The sequence below is a fragment of the Rhinatrema bivittatum genome, chromosome 15 (assembly GCF_901001135.1).
Source record: "Rhinatrema bivittatum chromosome 15, aRhiBiv1.1, whole genome shotgun sequence".
NCBI classification, from domain to species: domain Eukaryota; kingdom Metazoa; phylum Chordata; class Amphibia; order Gymnophiona; family Rhinatrematidae; genus Rhinatrema; species Rhinatrema bivittatum.
Genome location: NC_042629.1, coordinates 70,011,608 through 70,033,797, shown reverse-complemented (window position 1 = coordinate 70,033,797; position 22,190 = coordinate 70,011,608). Strand labels below are relative to the sequence as shown.

The following is a 22,190-nucleotide window of genomic DNA, read 5'->3' as shown; positions in this document are numbered from 1 at the left end:
TGTGTGGTTGCCATTGTGTTTTGTTTTGTTTTTTAATTTCCAAGACCTCAGACCTACACTTAATTTTTTGAATATTGCTATAAATCAAGATTTTGCTTGTTATATGCAAAACCTTTTGTTCTCATTCTCAATATTTGGGCTTTTTGGATAAACTTTCTCACTATGAATGTATGTGTGTGTGCGTGCGTATATATACAGTATACCTCTCTCTATACGCACACACACGCACACACACACACACACACACAGCCAGCAAGGGGGTGCGAGGAAGACAGGACTGTGCATGGCCACGTAATTTAGCACCCAGGCACTATGAGCTCATATATGCCACTATTATATGGGCCAGCATGCGTGCAAATAATATTCGAGCTCTGTTCACAGGCAAAACTTTGGTGCCTAGTTAATTAAATGGCATTTCAGCACACGTTTATTGATATTTATATTTCTTATTCGGCTTTATTGCCCGCCTTGTGGAATAAGAAATTCACCCAAGGTGAGGTACAACAGTGCAGAATGGCAGTGCATGGTCAAAGGTTAATAGCAGCTTGACAAGGAGCAGCAAGGTCCACCTTCAGCCACTGGCCGGCTAGGAAAATCAGCCTGATAAGCCGGCTACGTTAAAGTTAGCCGGCTACGTTTTTCCGGCCATGTTAGCTGGATAATGCTGAAAAATCAGCCTTGATCCGGTTATCTTAGCCGGATGGCCTGCTCTGCCTTGGAATGCCCTCTCCCTACCCCGTGCTAGCCGGATAACGTTTCAGCCAGCGCAGCAGGATTTTCAAATCCCACCATTTGCCCTGCTAAGTCCAAACCTAGCGAGAGAAATGATGCTGAATATGAGACCTCAAGGTGCACAGCGATGACTAAAACTTTAAATCGATATTAATGCCTAACTTGAAATAAATGCGACAGTGCTTATAAGCACAACAAGTCCAGCTTAAATACCCACCAAATACTAGGTTGTAGCAGCAAGCTCGGGACTCTTACAAAAATAAAAAATACAAATACAAAATTAAGAAGGTACACAGGCAGTTTATCGCGGTCAATTTAGTTTCAATGCCACTTTTCTAGGCTGGGGGGCGGGAGGGAGAGAGAATGGCAATATCCTGGTGAAAGCCGTAGGCTTTTACTTACTTCCTGAAGTAAGGAGTGATCAGTCATTTGGCAGAGCAGTTCTAAGAGGGAGTTCCCAATGTCACATCACCAACGTGCACATCAATACATTTTTTGTGTATGGACTCCTATGCGCGTTTACATCACAGGCTAGGCGGTGTGCAATTTTTTATTTTTTTTTAATGTTCACAAACTAGTTCAAAAGAAAAATCTGTAAAAGGCTGCAGGTTCATAAAATAAAATTCAATGCTAAATTGCTTAGATTGGTGGATTTGCATTGGCTTTTCAGCAGATTCATTCCATTTGCTTGGATGGGGGAGGTTGAGCGAGAATTCCCTCCAATCAGGTGGCAGTCTGCATGGAATCTGGTCAGCCAATCAGACTGGCCCATTTGGGGTTTTTTTTAAACAATTTTTTTCCCGGGCCTGGGGCAGCCCTGAGAGACCGTACTGGACGCTGGCTGATCACTGCAGTTTTAGCCTGAGCCCGTGTAGATCAGGACCGCACATCTGAAGTAGAAAAAGGTGAGTCTCAGAAGGTCAGACGTGTTAGGGCAGAGCGCTTTAGTCTGCTCGGCGATGCTGTTCACCGGGGTAGGGCTCTCGACAGGTTCATGCCCCCTCCTGCACATATTAATCACCACATTCTCTTAAAACATCAGCAATTTCTTTCAGAATTCAAACACTGCTTAAGAGAGAGAGAGAGAGAGAGAGAGAGAGAGAGAGAAGGGAGAATTAGGACGATTTAAGGTCAAGCGCAGTACACTGCAATTTACAATAGGAAATGGGAATGCAAATGGTGTGTAAGGGGGAATGAATTATTTAATGTGGAGACAGCTAACAGCCATCTAAACATCCAATCCATTTCAGTGTGGTACATGAAAGTTTCAAGATTTCTACTCGTGCACGTTTGCTTCTGCGGTTTAACTATGACCTTAGGCCTTTAAATTCCAGAAACCATGAACAGATTTTAATTTTTTTTTTTTTGGATGGGAGGGGAGGTAGCAATTTATTTTCTCCTGCTCTTTTTGGGCTTGCGGCCCACTCAGAACCATGGCTGGGAGTCCACTTTTGCAACTAACCTGGGATTATTTTCTCCTAGTTTATGACCGACCCACTAATGCACCCGGTCTGGACAGTGCAGTGAAGGAGCTTGGCCGGGACCAGGAATCACCGATTCATGACTTGGGGCTCCTAAAATGACTGACTCCCAACCCTACCACTAGGTGAAGGCGCTGGCATCTCCGGTCCCGGCAGTTCTGGGGAGCAGAAGAACTGCTGGGGATCGGAAGAATGAGACCCAGATCCTGCCACACAGTGGTGCACGGCAGTGCCACTGGGCAACTAGGCCAGCCCCCAGATGCGAGCTGTTAGTAATGTTTTGGTGTCCTGTAAATTAAAATGTTAATTGTAAATTTGGAATGTGATGCTAGCAAACTTTCCCCGGTCTAGTTGTGTCAGAATAAAAGGTTGCAGAATTCATGCACTACAGCTTTAAATACAATGGAGAAAGAATATGTATTAAAAAATTAATTTTAAAAATTTATGTCCATATGATGCACATTTTAAGTAAGCAATGGACCTGTTCCTGCATTGATCTTGTAATAGCAAGGATAAACATAATTTGGCACAAATTTTGAATAATCTTGTTTAAAGAGGTCCCTGCACCTGAGGGAGCAAAGGACAGCATAAGATCAGTCAATGCCATTTTGCCTCCTGCCCCCATCGACTGTGGCTCCACCTCAGAGATGTGGCAGGCCCAGAGGTGTGGGGGGAGGACCTGGCGGTGGGTGGTGAGAGAAGTCGGGCTGGCAAGGCTCTTCACCCAGGAATGTCAGGGGGGCTGGTGTGACTGAAGGGCCTCAAGCTTGGTGCTGGCATGCATGAAGGGTGCTGGGGATAACCTTGATTTTGGTACATCAGGGAAAAAGCAGAAGGGCCACTAGGTATCGTCTGGAGGCAGGGGAGACCATGACCCATCATAGACATATCGCACATAGCAGTAAATTCAAAATCTATAAAGGAGCCAATGACAGCAGCGCACCAAACAGCAACAGCCGTACACAGCAACCCGTGCATCTTCCATCGGGAAACCCAAAAGCTTTTACAGTCTTCCTGAAGTGAGACGGAGGATCATACATGCTCCCTACTAGGTAACCGTCTGGGCAAACAGCCAGGCCTTAATAGGTTTCGGGAAGGCCAAATAATTGGGCCTCAGCCGTAATTCAAAGGGAACAGCGTTCCATAGAACAGAGGCACAAAATCGAAAAGCACCTCGTGCCACGTGCATTATTATGAATTCCGATCGCCTGTCATTTAACTGTCTTGGCCAAGTTCGGCCCTGTGCCATTAAACTAAATCATTCCTTTTGAGGATGGAGTTTCACCATGTTTCATAAATCACCCACCAGTTAATATCAGGGAACGCCACAAGGGACATTTTTTGGAAAGCAATCCCTTAGCATAAGTATGCAGAAAGATACTGCAGATCTAAGCACAAGGACTCCTCGCCACAAATCTTTCTTTTCATCACCGGATAGCAATATCAAAGAGAAGAAAAGCAGGCGGATGACTCGCTACCCCTCATTAAATTCACATCTGCATGTGATGCAAAAAAAAAAAAAAAAAAATGGATTCACCGACGGTGGTTCCCAGCAGAGATAAAGGGCTGGGACTCAGTTTGCTAATGATCTATTACTTTTATTTAGCATTGTGCGATTGCAGAAAAATATAAAATAGCTCAGTGGTGCTTTTGCATTTTCCGACTCGTTCCCTAGCAAAGGGACTTACCGCTAACCTTCTTATCGATTGACATGTTTATGTATCAATATTATAATTTACGATGGAGGATGTATTCCATATGCAAATTTCCCATCTCGACACCATCGGAAATGTTTACATTGGCAACAGCTGTGGCTTTTTAGACCCTCCCCCCTTCAAGTCCTTAGGTATTAAGGAGAAGCAAAGGCACCAGGTGTGCTTTTAACTCACAGAATTAGGAATCATTCAGTGCTCTGATGGTGCCAATTAGCTTCCCTGTGCGAGTGCCAAGGTTTTTTTTTCTAATTAAGGCTGGCATAATTTCTCGTTCTCCAACAATAATATTATTTAAAGGGTGTCCAAAATGCTGACTTTCTGTAAGGAGAAACTGAAGGATAGTATACATTTTGCCCGCTTCATCGCAGTGTTTTTAGATCCTCGTCTATGTTTACAGACTCTTAACCTGATTTACTCTTTCTGTTGTACTCTATAGGTTCTGGGATGGTGCCAATTTTCCTTGAAATAAGACCGCAGGTCATGAATATTCGTTAAGTTAGGATGAGGTTTGATCTTAAGTTCAAATTTAATATTATACATCGAGATTAACTGTTGCTGAAAATGATTCGTAAACAAAGGCGCGGCGTCGGGTCGGTGCACGAGCGCCGCCGATGACCCGGTGCCGCGCCTGGAGCGGGGGGGGGAAGGGGGGGGTAACGCTGCCACTCTTACCTGCGATGCGTCGGTGGCGAGAGCGGCATTAATGGGGCGCGATGCCGCCGACACGACGACATCGCCCCCCGCTGGCGCGGGCATGCACGGTCAATACCGCGAAGCCGCGGGGAGAAGGGGGGTTGTTCCTGTGACAGCGGGGGCCTGGGGGGGGGGGTGGCGGGTCAGGACGGGTCATTCGGCCGTTTGAAGCCGGGGGCCGTCCCGAGGGCGGGGGCAGTAGCGCAGGGAATGACCTGGCCGGCACGCCCTGGCTTCTGCTCCCCGCGCTGCTGCCTTCACTGTGAATCCCACCCATCCCCCCCCCCCTTTTTGTTTTTTTTAATTTAATGAGAGGGTTATTTGGCTAGTTAGACTGATTGTTAGTGAGAGTTGTTTATGTACATCTCTTTGTCGCAGCTGGGCAGGGTACCCGAGCCGGGTGTGGGGGCCACCAGTTGGAGGCAGTATTCAGCACGTGGTACACCCTACTTCAGAGCCCGTTGGCCCCCGGTGTGGCGACAGACCGGATGCCCGCATTCTGTGATTGGGCGGTCACCCTGCTTGGACGAGGTGGGTGACCAGGCAGCCCTGGAAATGGTTACCTTCCTGGAAGGCAGAGCCTTGCTTGGTTGTGGCAGGCCCGGGCCAGAAGTGATGCGCTGCTTGCTTGCACTGAAAAGGGGGCGCTCTGATAGCTTATCTTTGTTATGGCTCGGGTACAAAGTTGTGGTTGTATATTGTTTTCTTGTAATAAAGCTGTGGCCAATTTACTCCACATTTGGTCTCTGTGGTACTCTGTATATGTAGTGTGCTGTGTCGCTCCCCCCCCCCTTCCTTAGTAACAGATGGTCGCGGCTGCCCGGGTTATAGATCTTAAGCAAATGGAAAGTAAAGCAACAATAGACTCTCATGGGAAAGGATCTATAAAGTATTTTATTGTTGGATTAGCCATTCATAAATGACAGACTCCCACAGTTCTAAAGGAAAAAGTCTCATTGTACTTGTATTAACTAAGAAAACTATGACTGAGTACCATGCTTGAACACCAAAGGCTTAATTATTCATGAAACTATTTGAGAAACCAGTCTATTAGTTTATGTTCCTGTTGATTTTAGCATTAACTGCAAGACTTGCAATGCATAACCACTATGAGCTACTGGAAAAAGATTTAGGTTTCACCTTACAAAATGTGAAAAGTGAGAATGCATGGTCTTCCAAACACACACCCATCAAAGTTGTGTAACTTCAGCAAGTATATGTCTTGACATCAGATATTTATTCATTCATAGAAAAATTTATGAATCACTTTCTAGCTTTCACAATGAAATCTTTCAAAGCAATGTACATAATTATAAACAAAAACAGCAATATAATCATAAAAACAAAAATAAAACATCAAAATATAAAACAACTCAAACCATTGTAATTCTTTCTTTGGCTAAACTGGCACAAAATCTACAATGAGACAATCATTGTTTCCAACTTAAGTTAAGATGCTTCTAACTCCATCAACCAGGTTTTCTCCTTACACATAAAATGCATCAGGTCCCACTCCTCTCTGAAAGATAACGGTAGATCATTCAAAACTATGGGCACTGACATGGAAAATGAGTGATTCTGCAATTTAACCTGTCAGCAAGCTTTGACTAGGGGAAGCTGGAATTGATGATAATACTGAGACCGTGTGTGTCTAAAAGAAGATCTACACTTAATCTTACCAGACATGTGAGAAGGACCAAAGCTTTGCAAGATCTTAAATGCTAAGACCCAAAGCTTAAATTTACATTACAGGCTCACTGGCAACCAGTGAAACTTCAGCAGAAGAGGTGCAGCTGTTTCCCACATAAATCGGCCCATGACGATTCTAGTGGCCATATTTTGCACCACTTGGAGTTCTGTGTCACATTATTTGGACACATTATGACAAAGTCTCTAAAGAAACAATACCATCTAGTCTTCGAACATCATAAGAAGTGCCATGCTGGTCAGACCAATGGTACCGAGCTCAGCATCCTGGGTCCAGCTGAGGTCTCTTGAAAATACATAGCAGATCCATAATGGAAAGAGCTATTCCCTGTTTTGATACCTAATAATTGCTTGTGGAACCGACCTCCAGAAAACAAATATTCAAATCTTTTTTAAGCTCAGCTATACTACTCAATGACCGCATTCTCTGGCTACAAACTCCACAGTTTAATTGTTCCTTATTTTGAGCTCTACTGCTTCCTCCTTTGCCTTCTTCCTGACACCCTTTACTTTTTTGCACATTCCACAATTTAAGGGTGATATTTAAAGGATTTTAAGCAAGTAAATGTCTGTCTGTCTGTATAAAAACTCTTGAAAATTTCCCCACACCTACATGTGGCTAAAGTTATGTTTGCTACCAAACTCAGCATATATCATTCCCCCCCCCCCACACAGACACACAAAAAGGTAACAAGTAGCAGTCAGACCAATACAGTAAATTGCGCTCGGCCAAGTGCACTGTTTAACATGCAGTTGGATGCACGTTTTTGATGTGCGTCTACTACCCCTTATACTGTAAGGGGTTTAGCACATTGAAAATACACCCCCCGCCCCCAAAACTAACAGCGCAAATGCATGTTGATGAGGCTATTAGTTATGCACCCGGGATACCGAAAAAAAAATGCGCCACACATTTTACACTCAGAAATTAACATCTGCCCATGTTGAGCGCCCGCTCTCCCAACGCACACCCAGCCACCTCTCCTGGGCATGCGATACAGTATTTAAATGAGGGGTCACGATGTTGTACCTAGCGTCTAGGAGGCGCTAGGTACAACATCGCATCCTTAGCACCTCCTTATTAGTGGAAACCCAGGAGACGTGGCTGTCAGCGGGTTAGGAGAACAGACGCTCAATTTGACGAGCTTCAGTTTTCCGAACCCTCTGTCAGTCATGGGTTAGGAAAATGGACGCCAGAAAAATTGAGCATCTGTTTTCCTAACCTGACTGGCTGGCACATTTGTTTAAATTATTTGTATTTCTTATTTATTTATTTTATTTAACAGTTTTGGTTCCTCTGTCTTAATATTCTAGATGGAGGGTGTACAGAAAAGCAGTATTTCCCACAACTGGCTTCAAAATGGCCTGATCAAATAGAATACATTTTGAGTTGGTTTGAAATTTGATTGCAAATGCACGCAACAACAGGGTAAACGAGGAATCCTCTTACTTTCTCATTTCAAATCTGATCCATAAGCTGAGCTGGAGAAGGAGCGATATCCTACAATTGGACAAACTTCTATGGCCAGCCGCTGGATAAAACCTTAGGCGTGTGAAACAAATAAATGGGCGGAATGGATAGACCAGTTGGTCTTTAAATGCCATTATCTACTATGGTACAATATTATTTCCTCTCGCACGTGGCTAGAGGTTCAGAGAAAGTCTATGTTCTGCGTTTCCATACTTGGAAGGCTTCTTATAGTTTTGGACACGAAAATAAGAACTGTTTGCTAATTTTTGGTAGTTGCATTCTTCTAATTTTCACATATTTTGGGAGCTAATACATACGGCACTTACAGTTTTATTGGGTTTACCTTAAAATAAGCCCAGTTCCACTTTACATGTAGACAGCAAAGGCTCTATTAATTCAAATGTAGTTCAATTTCAAGACACTACAGGAGGCCACTTATATTATTAAGCTCCAGTTGCTCCAAAAAGGTTGCAAAGACCTTTTTGTTTTAAACATTAGAAAGCATTAGGATATGAGTTGCTTGTTTTGCATATTAGTATGATACAGTAGAAGAGTTCCTCTCTTTTGTATAATTTTTTTTTCTTTAACAGTAAGACTTAAGGATGCAAATATACATCATTATCCAAGAATATCTTCAGGACCTTTGCATTAAAAGCAGGTACCTAACTTCAGCTTCTTGCTTGCTTTAAGAATTGTTGTAAAAGAAAAATGAAAGGATATTTTTAACTTATTTGCATCTCTGATTCTCCACAGGGTTGAGAAGGACTGGTTGCTCCCCCATCTAAAAATAAAATGCTACAGGGGTTGAATTAATGACGGCAACTCAGTATACTCATGGTTTATATTGAAACCAACAGGATTAAATCTTATTTGTACTGAGGACACGGAGCTCACCGAAGGCACTTTCATAATAATGTAGTATCGTCGGAAGAAAAAGACCAAATGGTCCATCCAGTCTGCCCAGCAAGCTTTCCATGGAAGCCACGCCGCTCTGTGCAGGATACCCCCAAGTGTCCTCCAAGGGCAGTAACTGCTGCAGTAGGAAAAAATGGCAGTAACTGTGCCAGTAGGAAAAAAAAACCACAGAGATTGTGAGGTTTTGGGAAAGCTTCCGTGCCATTTTGGGGATAATTTCCACACCATTTCCCAGGGTAAATGGGCATTTTAAAAACTGCAATGGGTAAAAGTGCATGCACAGGGCCTGTATGCACCTGCTTTAACCTGCAGCATGAAGAGGCCTTCTTGTCATTCTTTGGGGAAACAAAAAAAAAACTACCCTCACAACCTAAGGTGAAACTGTGTATCAGGTGTGGTTGTGCGCACCTTCCCTTTGAAAATCAGTAAAAAGTCTGCATGTTAAACATACCCATAGGATTTGCACAAATACGGGCAGGTATAAAACATTACCTGAAGAATATAGTAAGAGTCGATGTTACGGGTCTTTTGGCCTGCCTATTCGGCCTAGTTTCCCTGACTAGAATAACAGTCTGGCTGCAGCTTTCATGTTAATTAACCTTGAATTTTCTTCTTGGAAGCTGGATGTAATCATACTGCTCAGTATTGCAGTCCCCTAGGCCTGCATCTTTAAACATTCATTAGCCTTACACTGGTATCATCATCATCAGCCAGTTACTTTCTTGGATTTTCATTAATTTTACATTTAGTGGGGCAAGAAACTACTCCTTTTCATGCCTTCTGAGATCACATCCTGGCATTTTTATATAAGTACTGGCAAATCAAAGCTGGATCCAATAGAAACCATCATTTTGCCTTTCAGGCTGATCATCATGGCAATCTCACTACAGCAAATAATTGCAAAAGTGTACAATGATAATGCTCGTTAGTCTAGTACGACAGCGTATAACTGCACTGGGAGCAATCGTTTCCCCCAGTCAGTAACAATCTTGATTACAGATACATATGGTATATGCACAACATAGAACTGGTAGATGATAAGACATTCTTCAAATACTATGATCAGCCAATGGAAATTGCTGGCTATCATCACGACCCAAAAGACTAACCGGACAGAGAGAGACGGAAGGGAATGGATGGCAGAAATGCTACAAAAGCAGTGCACACTTTCTTCTCAATTGTCTTTTTTATCTTGTGATATTTGTTGGCACCTAAGGATGCTTTAGTTTCCTCCACTGAAACTCTGACTATTGTGGCAGCGTCAAAATATATATTTTTTTTCATAAAGGTGAGAAGTCAGATGGCTGATCTATGTCATTCAGAAGATGACCGCTTCCAACCAAGGCCTGCAGTGCTGTGCGCATCTCCCCATCCCAACAGGACCGGCATGGTAGGTGATGGAATAATGCATGGCCAAGACAGTATCAGGCTAAGACCAGACTATAGAATCTATAGTCTAACTCAATATCTAGAGGTATGTGAATAAATAATTTGGGTTTGAACTTGAACCAGGAAGATCATTTTCCATGTGAAAATCATGTTTTTCCTAGATGTGCTGGATCCTGGAGGATATTTCTTGGAATGGGGTGGGCATTATTTAGTGGCTGGGTCTTTACTGATTGATGTAGAGGTGTGGTCCTTCCTTTTTATTTGGTTATCTTAGTTGACTGTTGCAGTTATTGCTCTGTAGGTTTATGTTTTTAGAGGAGGATTGCTTTACTGTGGTCTTAAGAACCTTTTTAATTTAGTGATGTTAACTGGGTATTCTGATTTGATGATTTACTGTATGTTTGTACATTTTGCTTGCTGTATTTTGTTGTTTTGCTGTTCAATTTAATGTGTTTATTATGATTGTACTATTTGAATATTTTTTTTTTATTGTAAATCAACTTGGGCACTTATATGGGATGATGAATAAGTTAATATTTTTAAATAAACAAAAACCTGAAACTAATTTATGAATATTAAAGCAAAATCCAAAAAAAATGCTCCTATTTGGGAAGATTCTTTTATCATTAGTATCACCACCTCAAATAAGTTATGATTCTTTTCCCTGAATCATAAGGGCAAAATCTGATAGTCTTTGATGCCTGTATATGGAATCATAGCTTTTCTTTGCCATCACATTTTCTATGGTAACTAAACTCATAATTTTGTGCTGCACAATGCATTATTTTCACTTACGCCTGCCATTCTCCTTGTTGTAAAAGTTGGTATACACGTAACGTTGCCTTTCCTCATATTGACAGTTTTCATAACAAACTGTTTTGGAAACCTTGATGGCTTTACAAAATATCCAGAATTTTTAAAAATACCAGAATATGGGTGTCATCTATTCATACTATTTTCCATTCTGTATCTAACTTTGAAAGAACAACCTGAGTTAAAACACTCCAAATTATCCCCATCACCTGAAAAGAAGGTTGTTAATACAAACAAAAAGCACACCTTGAAAGGTCTGTATGCCAATGCCAGAAGTTTAAGAAGTAAGATGGCAGAGTTTAAAGAAATAGACATAATTGGCATCTCAGAGACATGGTGGAAGGATGATAACCAATGGGACAGTGCTATACCAGGGAACAAATTATACCACAGTGATAGGTTGGATCAACTTGGGGGTAGGATAGTGCTTTAGTTTGGGATAGCATAGAGTCCAACAGGATAAAGATCCCTCAAGAGACTAAATGCTCAGTAGAATCTAAATGGGTAGAAATCACATGTATTTTAGGTAAGAGTATAGTGATAGGAGTATACTACCATCTACCTGGCCAAAATGATAAGACAGACAATGAAATGCTAAGAGAAATAAGGGAAGCTAACCAATTTGGCAATGTCGTAATAATGGGAGATTTCAATTACCTAATCAAATAGGAGAGTCAGTGGTATACCACGTAAATAAAATCAACAAAAAAACAGTGGGAACCAAAATAATTTTCGTATTATAGCCTAAAAGGTGTCAGCAAGCCTGTCGTTGTAACACTTAACAAAGTGACCAACCGGTCTACACATCACCCACCTTCAAAATCCTTTTTAATGAAAAATGAATTTTTTTGTATTTTTGATTTTTTGTAAAATTTCTTTTAGTATATATTAGTGAAAGACTCTTCACATTCTATTTAGCCAGACCCAACACGGCCCGTGTTTCGCTGTGAAGCTTCTTCAGGGGCATGCAATGATACCAATATATGGCGAGTCACATCACTTTACCATTTTGAATTTGGACATGGAGTCTCAATGTCTCTTCGCCTGAAAGCGAAGAGACATTGAGACGCCATGTCCAAATTCAAAATGATATAAAGATAATGATATAATGATAATGATAATAAAATATATATTATAAAATATATCATTAAAGATAAATATATCATTAAAGATATATTTATCTTTAATGATATATTTATCATGATATATTTATGATATATATATCATAAATAAAATATATCATTAAAGATAATGATATAAAGATATATAAAGATAATGATATAAAGATATAATGATATAAAGATATAATATAATGCAATAATATAAAGATATATAATATGATAAAGGGGATGGAACAGCTCCCCTATGAGGAAAGGCTGAAGAGGTTAGGGCTGTTCAGCATGGAAAAGAGATGGCTATGGGGGGATATGATAGAGGTCTACAAAACCATGAAAGGTCTAGAACAGATAAATATGACTCAGTTATTTATTCTTTCAATTAATAGAAGGACTAGGGGGCACTCCATGAAGTTATCAAGTAGCACATTTAAAACAAATTGGAGAATATTTTCAGTCAATGCACAATTAAGTTCTGGAATTCATTGCCAAAGGATGTTGTTAAGGAAGTTTGCTTAACTGGGTTTAAAGAATGTTTGGACAAGTTTCTGGAGGAGAAGTCCATAAACTATTAGTCAAGCTGACTTAGGGAATAGCCACTGCTTACTACAGGCATTAGTAGGATGGGATCTATTTAAAGTTTGGGTACTTGCCAGGTACTTGTGTCCTGGATTGGCCACTGTTGGAAACAGGATGCTGGGCTTTCTGGACCCTTGGTCTGACTCAGTATGGCAAATTCTTATGTTTTAATGAGGGTATATGACATTGTACCAGGAAGTAAATTGGGCAGACTAGGTCCCTTACCTGCCATCAAGTCTATGTTTTTATTAACTCGAAAGCATAATACGAAAAGTAACCTAAAAACAAACAGGCATAAAACACTGCTCTTGGGTTTTTCAGTAGGTGAGACATTAGGAAGTAGACATGAATCAAACACTTCTGCCTCTGTTTTTCAAAATGTAAAAAACTGGAACAAAGCAATACATTGAAAAATCTGTTCAATATCATCTCATCTCAGACTAGTAAGACAACCTAATGACCATTTGTTTCGTATGCACTTCAGATTTTTCTTATTTATCTTAACCTTTTGTGCAAAATGAGACTACAGAAGAGATTAAGATAAATAATAAGACTTTTTAAAGTATGGTTAATGTGGAACAAAAGGTCAGCCGAGAGGAGAGATCCTTTAAGAAAAGCCAAATCAAATGCATTGGAGGATGAGGCATCTGCTATTAAGGGAACAAAGATAAGGTCCTCCCGTCACGGAGGAGGATGGGAGCCCTAGTGTCACATTTGTTTTTGGAAAGGGGAACAAGAATTGCTTGAATTAGGGGACTCCATTTTCAAAAATCAACAAAATAACACAACAGGCCAGGTTGGGTGCCTATCTTGGCCAAAGTGTACACTTTTTTTTTTTTTTTTGTTTTAAACGTGCAAAGTTATTAGTGCCTGTGCCTGTCTAAGATTTTTAAAAAATCGTGAATAATTTGCAAAACTAGCAGGTGAATTTTCAAGAGTTATGCATGTCCATGCAACTTTACTATCGCGGCAACTTTCAAAAGCCACTTCCACCCTTAAAAAGTGCACTTACGCGAGAAAAATCCTACGGATAGTTCAATGGCATACATTGCAGCAATTTTTAGAAGCCCACTTGCACGGGCAAAGTGCACTTATGCGCATGAATCCCAGTTTTAAGTGTGTGTGTGAACGCGTGTGAAAATCAGGCCCCACGTGACTAGTGCCAGTCAGTTTCTGGGGAGGATGCTTTTCAAAGGCATCCAGCGGCACCAATAATAATTAACGCAGTAAGATCTCCCAGTTTTAAAACTGCCCCTCCCCCCCATCCCTGCCAACCCAAGCAACTGCTTCTTGCTAACATTTCATAAGAGAGAGTCCTACGTGATCCAGAAATGATTATAAATGGACGGTGACTTTAGTACCCCAGGTGGTCCTCTCCAAAACAATAAAGAGCAGAGTAAGGAACCATCTTTACCTCGCGGATTATTTCAAAACATGAGCGAGTACAACTTTGGCTTCAGTAATGCGCATATGCGATGACCCAGAGCACGAGGAGAAAATATATTTTGTGTAACAACTGCTTGGATACGGCAGAGCAGTCTCAAACGGGTTCAAGCCACTAACATTAGAAAAGCTTTCACGAAGACTCATGACATCACAAGACGAGGAAAAAAAAAACCAAACCCTAACCTCTTACCAACTACAGCTTAACTGCAGGTACCGTAAAGCGTATTTCACTTCCGCACATATTCATTTCTCCATATCGATGTGTTTCAGAAATAAGTTTAGAGAAAAAAAAACCCCACTGTACATCAGATATCACAGTTTGACAAAAAGTAACTGTTTTTTTCAACAGCTATATGACTTCACTAGCACTTTTTGGGGCCTTAAGTTAGTCGTACCCTGAGAAAAGTATGGTGATTTTGTGAAAATCATATTTTCAGTAAACCACATGACATCCTATAAAAATATACACCCACGCATTCATATATACATACAGTATTGTTCAAATGCATCCAATTCTGCTGTGAGTTAAACTTTCTGAAGCCGGCACCTTTAGGGACCTGCGTGGCATCTAAAACTCAGGGATACTCAAACCCATTCTTGGGTCCCTCTCCCCCACCAGTCGGGTTCTCAGGACATTGCTAATGAATATGCATGAGAATTTTTTCCCCATATACAGGAGGCAGTGTGCATGCAAATAAATCCCATGCACATTCATTAGGGATATTCTGAAAACCCCCTGTACTGCATCATTTTTTTTTTCTTGGCCCTTTGACAAGTATCACAATCTGCGGAGGCTCGGGTTTCTTCTAGAAGTCTTACAGCTACTTGAATAGCACTACAGAAAGCTGCTGAGAAATAGATGAATTTAATCTGCTAAAAAGGATGCTGGTGCGTCCCTCCCCCCCCCTGTCATCAACCTCCCCCTCCTTTTATTTCCAAGACAAAGGGAGGGTGGAGGGCATCTAAGGCTACAGCAAGCCTTGTAAACATGGCTTCTGAGACCTGCACAGGATTTCCAAAAGAGCTTTTGAATTTCTTTTTCTTTTTTTTTTTCATTTTTTTTGGCTCCTAACCAATCCATGTTTGACTTTAAGCCAATGATGCTCAGCATCAGAGCAGCACAAACAAAATATGTTCAGAGCGGAATGGAAAACAGAAAACAAGTGAACGGTGCACATTCCAGACCAATAGCATCTCAGCGAGCCATCCCAGGAGCTACCTGAATAATGCATCGATACTTATCCGTAACAAAGAGCTATTGTATTACCATAAATCAGGTCTCAGGGCTGATTTGAATAAATTGTTAGGCTTCTTAGTTTTATCTCCTTCTCCATTAAAATTATTATTTTTTTAAATCAAAATTGACAACTGACGTCATAGGGTAGTACTGACACTCACGACAGGCGGAGAGGGGTGACAGGGGAGGAGGGGAGGGGGGAGCGGGGGTCCGCCTCGCACGACTGTTTTCATCTGCAAACTAAGGATGAACTGATCCCCGACGCTTCAGCCTCCTTTCTGCAGAGAAAAGCAAAATGAAATATTACGACCCATTACCATTTCCATCTCGAACGGCGCACATTCAATTTCCTCTAATTTCATCCAGATCTGAATGCAAATTGTAGCTTGCACACAGAAGCTACTCCCACCTCGCTGCAAGGGAAGAAATCCATAATCAAAAGAAATGCCACCTAAACATGTCTATTATGCTAATAAGGGAAGAAAGCGGAAGGGCAGAAAAGCCCTGGAGGAAAGCTTTGCCTGTGTTAAAGAGGCATTTCAAGCAGCTGATACGCTGCGATGCTTGCTACCCATGGATTTGGAGCGCTAGATTAAAACTTTACACACCTCTCCAATTTTTAAGATCACGTTTTCGACTGAAATTAGAAGTCTGGGGTTTCATTTTAAAAAGGGTAGGTAGGTGCACAGCACTTGCGAGAACGCGCCGATTTTGCAGACAACCTCAGACCGATCAAAGGTTATTGTATAGCAGCATAAGAGCCATGAAAGTAGGTCGGAGACGGCAGCAAGAGGACTTAGAAACAGAGAATGGACGGATGGAGCGTTGCATCCCCGACGCGCCCTTCCAGTTTCCAGCAGTCACGGTTTGGAAAGGCACTGAAAACAGGGCAGAGTCCTTAACCTTTGCTGTATATAAGGACTATGAACAATCCCTCTCATATAAAATTTGTCTACTCCCTTTGGAAACCAATTGATACTATTTACCTCTGCATTTAGGGGCAATGAGTCGCCCAGATTAACTGAGCGCTGTATGATGAAGTACAAGCAGGACCACATCTCCCTGCTTGCAAATGGGATAAATCCAGGACTGGCTCCGTTTGTCCCCTTCGCTTGTAGTAGTTTGATTACCTTAACTATTAGAAAGTAGCTGCCTATTTGCTTTCTCCCTATCTTTTGTGATTTTAAATAAATATCATATTGCCCCTCAGCCACCTCTTCTCTGCTTATTAAGAAAGTTGTCTGGGAAAGAATATCCGATATCCAGTAGTGGTCATACTGTGAACAATTATTTTCCCAGAGTCTGACTTTGTCATTGCTTGACCAGGAAACTCACCTATTTAAAGATCCATGTCTAAGAACTTAAAACAGGAACTTGCTATCCAAGATTAGAAGTCCTAGCACAACAGAAAACATGACTTTACTTTCCATGGTGGATCTCAGACCACTGCCACTACTGTTTGTCATTTCTACAGACTTATTACAGTGCTGTACTGAACGCACGCTAAAACGTTAACACGGGGCTAAAGTAGGCGTTAACTTCAGCAGTCTCATGGTAACTTTCAGGGGGAACCAAAGGCTCGCCTGTACATCTATTTCTCCAAGATTCTTACACACAGTTATAAAAAGTTAGATATGGTCTTCACATATTTTCAGGGTTTTTTCTAAATTGTTAAACCATCAAGTGCATGAAGATAATTACTTCTTCTGCCTCAAATGACATGCAAATCGGTAACAATTAGAGTTAAGTGGTGAACTGCAATTATGGCAGCTAGCTTTCTAAAGATAACTGCTAAGTTTTCTTTGGGAATTTAATCCATAGTTGTTTATTATAACTCTTCCAAGTGGCATTTTGGAAGTGTTCTACTGTCCAGCTTCCAAAAATGCTTCTTCAAGTACGGATCGAAATACGACGGGCTGAAACTAGCCGAACTGTGAAAACTATTTCTAAATCCTTCGAAAATGCAGTAAACTTCCAAGGCTTCCTGAAGATGGTTTTTCAAAACCATGCATCCATACTAGGTCGTTTTCAAATGCTGCACATTTCTTACCACCTCTCTTGGCCGCCCGCACAAAATGAAAAAGGTGCAAAAATACGTGAGCGATTTTAGTGGTCATTTGATTACCTCACTCGTCGTATTTCTTTCCAGATCATTTATAAATATATTGAAAAGTAAGGGTCCCAATACAGATCCCTGAGGCACTCCACTGCCCACTCCCTTCCATTGAGAAAATTGTCCATTTAATCCTATTCTCTGTTTCCTGTCTTTTAGCCAGTTTGTAATCCATGAAAGGACATGGGATAGGTGGTGATGTCCTATGAGGAAAGACTAAAGTGGTTAGGACTTTTCAGCTTGGAGAAGAGACGGCTGAGGGGGGATATGATAGAGGTCTAGAATGGGTAGATGTGAATCGGTTATTTACGCTTTCGGATAATAGAAAGACTAGGGGGCACTCCATGAAGTTAGCATGTGGCACATTTAAAACTAATTGGAGAAAGTTCTTTTCACTCAATCGCACAATTAAACACTGGAATTTGTTGCCAGAGGATATGGTTAGTGCAGTTAGTATAGCTGTGTTTAAAAAAGGATTGGATAAGTTCTTGGAGGAGAAGTCCATTACCTGCTATTAAGTTCACTTAGAGAATAGCCACTGCCATTAGCAACGGTAACATGGAATAGACTTAGTTTTTGGGTACTTGCCAGGTTCTTATGGCCTGGATTGGCCACTGTTGGAAACAGGATGCTGGGCTTGATGGACCTTTGGTCTGACCCAGTATGGCATGTTCTTATGTTCTTATGTTCTTTGCACTACACGTGGCTTCCCTTTGAAGATGGCCTGCCATGTACATGGGCTCAAAGTGCAACATGCTTTGTAAACAACACAGGCTATTCAAAATCTGCTCCCTCTCCATGCATTTTTAAAACATAAATCAATTGACATGCTTCTCTGTGCAGACCTATAGATTTATTGCAAATTCATTATGGCTCGTTCCAGAATGCCCACTAAAGAATTATACTTTTTAAAACATAGCCATGGTATATGTAAACATTTACCTTTGCATAGAGAAATCAATGTGCACACAACTAAAAAATGAATGATTTCTTCTATCGCTCTGTACAGACCAGTCCACACTGAAAAGCTAGATGTTGGCCACACATCAACAAGCAAAAATTAAATTTGTGATTTTCCCAACTGCACTGGATAATAGTTTTTTAAGTCCTGCAAAATAATCTAACTCTGCCACTATGGCACCTTGTGGAAAGATAGAGGACAAACCTGAAACTGCTTACCAGATGAAGAGATAGAGGCCAGTGCTTTAATAGATTCTGGGCATCCTCAGGATTGATATGGAGGAAAGCTGCAAGGAAAGGGTTGAAACTGGGTGGGAGTGAGGAGCTGGTGTTGGCGCAAGCACCGGAATTCGCAAGCTCATGTACTCAAAGTGGAAAAATCTCAACCAGCAGAGAGGATGGACCAGTCTGATCTTTTTTCTGCCGTTATTTACTATGTTAAATACACATTACTGCCCAGGGTAAGACATTTCAGAATCTAGATCAAGTATGTCTGATTATTTTATATGAATCCTGAACTTTTAAAGGAAAGGCCCGGTATCTTTCATCAGCTTATAAAGCTTTGCTGAGCTTGCCTGGTCAGCTAAAGCTTTCCATTCTGGCTCTTCTTATTTTTACCAGGTTGTCAAAAAAAAAAAATCCCTTACTATGCTCAGATTATGGTCCAATTTTATTATTGAGAAAGAATAATGAAACTACAAGCGACTATGATGAACTCCATGGACTGATATCTTCTCCCAAACTCTCTAAGTAAATACCCCACAAGTTAGAGAGAAGCTACATGGGAGATGAGCATCAGCCTATGAGACTTAATATTTCTTTGGAGGCCAAGTGATGGATATCATCATATCGCCCTCTGCAGGTACAAAAAAGTAAGTGAATCAGACTTTGAGAAAAAATTTGACGGAAGTATTCTCAATATAATAACATTGTTAGAATTCCATAACTATTTAAGTGACTTCATTTTAGGTTGTGATACCTAACCTTAGCCCAGAATAAGAAATCTGCAAAGGTAATGAAGTGCCTGAGCTGTCATGAGCACATAGGCACCATCTTCAGATGACATAACCAGGAAAGAATCCATTTTTTGCCACAACTGTCTAAAAGAAAAATGTAAGGTAACAGTAAAGTCATCAGGAGTTCAAAAAAAAGCTAAAAACCTGGCTTTTCCGCCAAGCCTTCCCAGACTCTTAATGCTGCCTAGACGCGATGATAAACCCAACTTTTGGGATACCTCACTGAGTTTTACTATTATGATTTGTTCAACTGTACTATGATTTTGAGTTCAAACGTTTCTTGTATTTATACTGTATCTACACTATATTATAATATTACTATGTTCAATTGGCATTCTGTTCTATTGTTCCACGTAAAGCCCCTACCCCTTTTTTGGGCATTTCATTGTTTTATGTAAACCGGAGTGATTTGTATTTCTTACAAGAACATCGGTATATAAAAATTAAAAATAAATAAATAAATAAATAAATAAATAAAGTGAACGAGTCCCTTGTTTTCATTATTGTTTTTCCCCTTAAGGTGCCAACAGCTTTCTTGTCAGGGCAAAAGGTATAAGAGATGGCCTTAAACTAGAGCTGGTATGCTCTATATAGAGCTACAGAACGGCTCTGAGAAATCCAGACTCAGACTGCTAGTACCCTGGTGTACGACCTTGCCCCTGAGGATCCGGATTCAAAAGGTATCCTAGGCCGCCTGGAAGGTGCTCCTATGGTTAGGAGGCCAAATGGCAATGTAGGACCCCAGTGGAAGACCTTTGAGCTCTTCTCCCTATGCACACTGACGTTATGTGATGTTAAAGTATTGAAGCTCTTTCAAGTCTTGACTAAGTTTGACAATGAAGAGAAATTACTGTTAAAACTGACCTGGACTGGATTTAAGCATTGCCTCAGCCATGAGTGTCTGCAACCTTGTTTGATTTGCATCGGCATTGTGCATCATAAGTCAAGGAACGTTTACATTATTGCCATATCTAATAAAAAACCAGCAATGAGACACCAGCAGAGGGCTTCCAATTTCAAATGTTTCCCCATCAGGCATGCTCCAGCCATTTCATGGTTTGAATTGCATGGGGCCAGCAACTCCTGCAGACTACGAAGCCCCCTTGGGCTGGGGAAAAAGGTGTTGGCCAACTCCTCGTGTACCTTAAAGATAACACTGAGTATGAATATTCTAATGCAGTAAAAAAAGTAAATCTGAATACCGCTAGCCTGCAAAAGTGTTCATGCATAAATCTTGAGAACAACACAGAGTCGTTCCACGTTAAAAAATGGAACATAAACAACTACACCATATTAGAAAAATCATTTTCAGGCTCAACGGAAAACAATTAGGTAGCCTTGGTACACTGAACATTTAATCATTTAACAGTTTTTTCCCTCCTAGCTGTTTTCAAAAGGATTTTGCTGAAAAGTTCTGGAAAATAATACATTACCATATATTATTGGGTATAATGTCAAATAAATACTGATATTATAAAACAGAATGGGCCACTATGACACTTATGGTGTATATTGGAACACAGTACTTATGTCAATGTATCATGACCAATGATGAACATCATGGCTATGTTTACAACAGGAGAAGGCCAAAACTAAATGCATACAACCCTACAGAGCATTTTACCAGTAGAGGAAAAATAAACTTTTTTTTGGATGTTCCTGAGTGTTTGCCCTCTGAGATCCTCCTACAGATTGACAAGCTTGTATGGCTGACAACTGGGAAATGTCCTTAGCTTCAGCAGTGCAACAAGACAGTAAATGAGCAGACTAGGATGGCCAATGGTGCTTAGTTGCTGATATCAACTACGTTACAATTTATTTTCCTGTGTGGTTTAAAAAACATTTGTTTTTATTCGTCCTGATCTGCAGAGATGTTCTCAAAGTAGACGTTTAAAAAAAATGCATTCCTATCCCTGCTGCCACTTCTTCTCGTGCCTGTCCAGCAAAGTTACAGTTCATTCCGCTGATATCCACACTTCAGTAGGGCTGTACATTATTCTACTCAAATGGTTAAAAAGCAATAAACAAGTTTATTTTTCCATTGGTTCACTTGCAACATTGACGCCTCAGAAAATACCTGAATATTTTCGGTTTGGCAAATGGCGTGAGCTGGCCAGCAGCAGTGACTGGGAATCACTTCTGAACAGCTTTTTTTTTTTTTACTGAAGACCCCCATGGAAAGAATAAAAGGGGATGCATGGGGGTCACTTCTTTTTTTGTTTTGTTTTGTAAATGTGTTTATTTCAGTTTGGCAAATAAACCAAACAATACATTAAACAAACCAAAACTGCCCAAATGAAAAAAAAAAAAAGAAAATGTTTCCTCTACAAATCCCTACACTTCAGTGCTCATGAGTTGGCCTCAGCAAGGTCCCGCGTTGGGCCTGGGCTGCTCTCAAGCAATGGTCCGCCTCTCCCTATATTTATAAGTCTCGAGTCTGGTTGAGTATCCCCATTTTGCCATGTTGGCTCTTGACTGCTGGGTGAGATAGAGAACCTTCCGTGTGCTCCATAGACCCTGCATCAGGCTGCTCAGTCACTCCCATGCTCAATGCAAGCCCAGCAGCAAGACGCCTTGAGAAGGTTTTCATTTGCATTCAGGCAAAGGAGTTCTGGAAATTTGCATGGCCAAATAAGATCATTAAAAAAGGTCCAATGGTTGCTGAATGTTATACTGAAGAGTTTCACAATAAGAACCTATTATCTATTAACAGTTAAAATTTGCTGTTGCTCTGCTGAAACTCCTATTCTTAATGTACTGTTTAACCTATAGGTTTCACTTCAGCATCTCTGGTAATAAAAAATGTGT

The 22,190-nt window shown here is 40.9% G+C and overlaps 1 long non-coding RNA gene across 1 annotated transcript in view; it reads right to left on the bottom strand.

Annotated features, from left to right (window-relative positions):
* Nucleotides 1-1,278: 1,278 nt before the first annotated feature.
* The window catches only part of LOC115077046, a 154,387-nt gene continuing 133,475 nt past the window's right edge, over nucleotides 1,279-22,190 (bottom strand). Inside the window, exon 3 of the long non-coding RNA XR_003852941.1 lies at nucleotides 1,279-1,797. This is a non-coding gene — a long non-coding RNA (uncharacterized LOC115077046). The remainder of the gene's footprint in view (nucleotides 1,798-22,190) is intronic.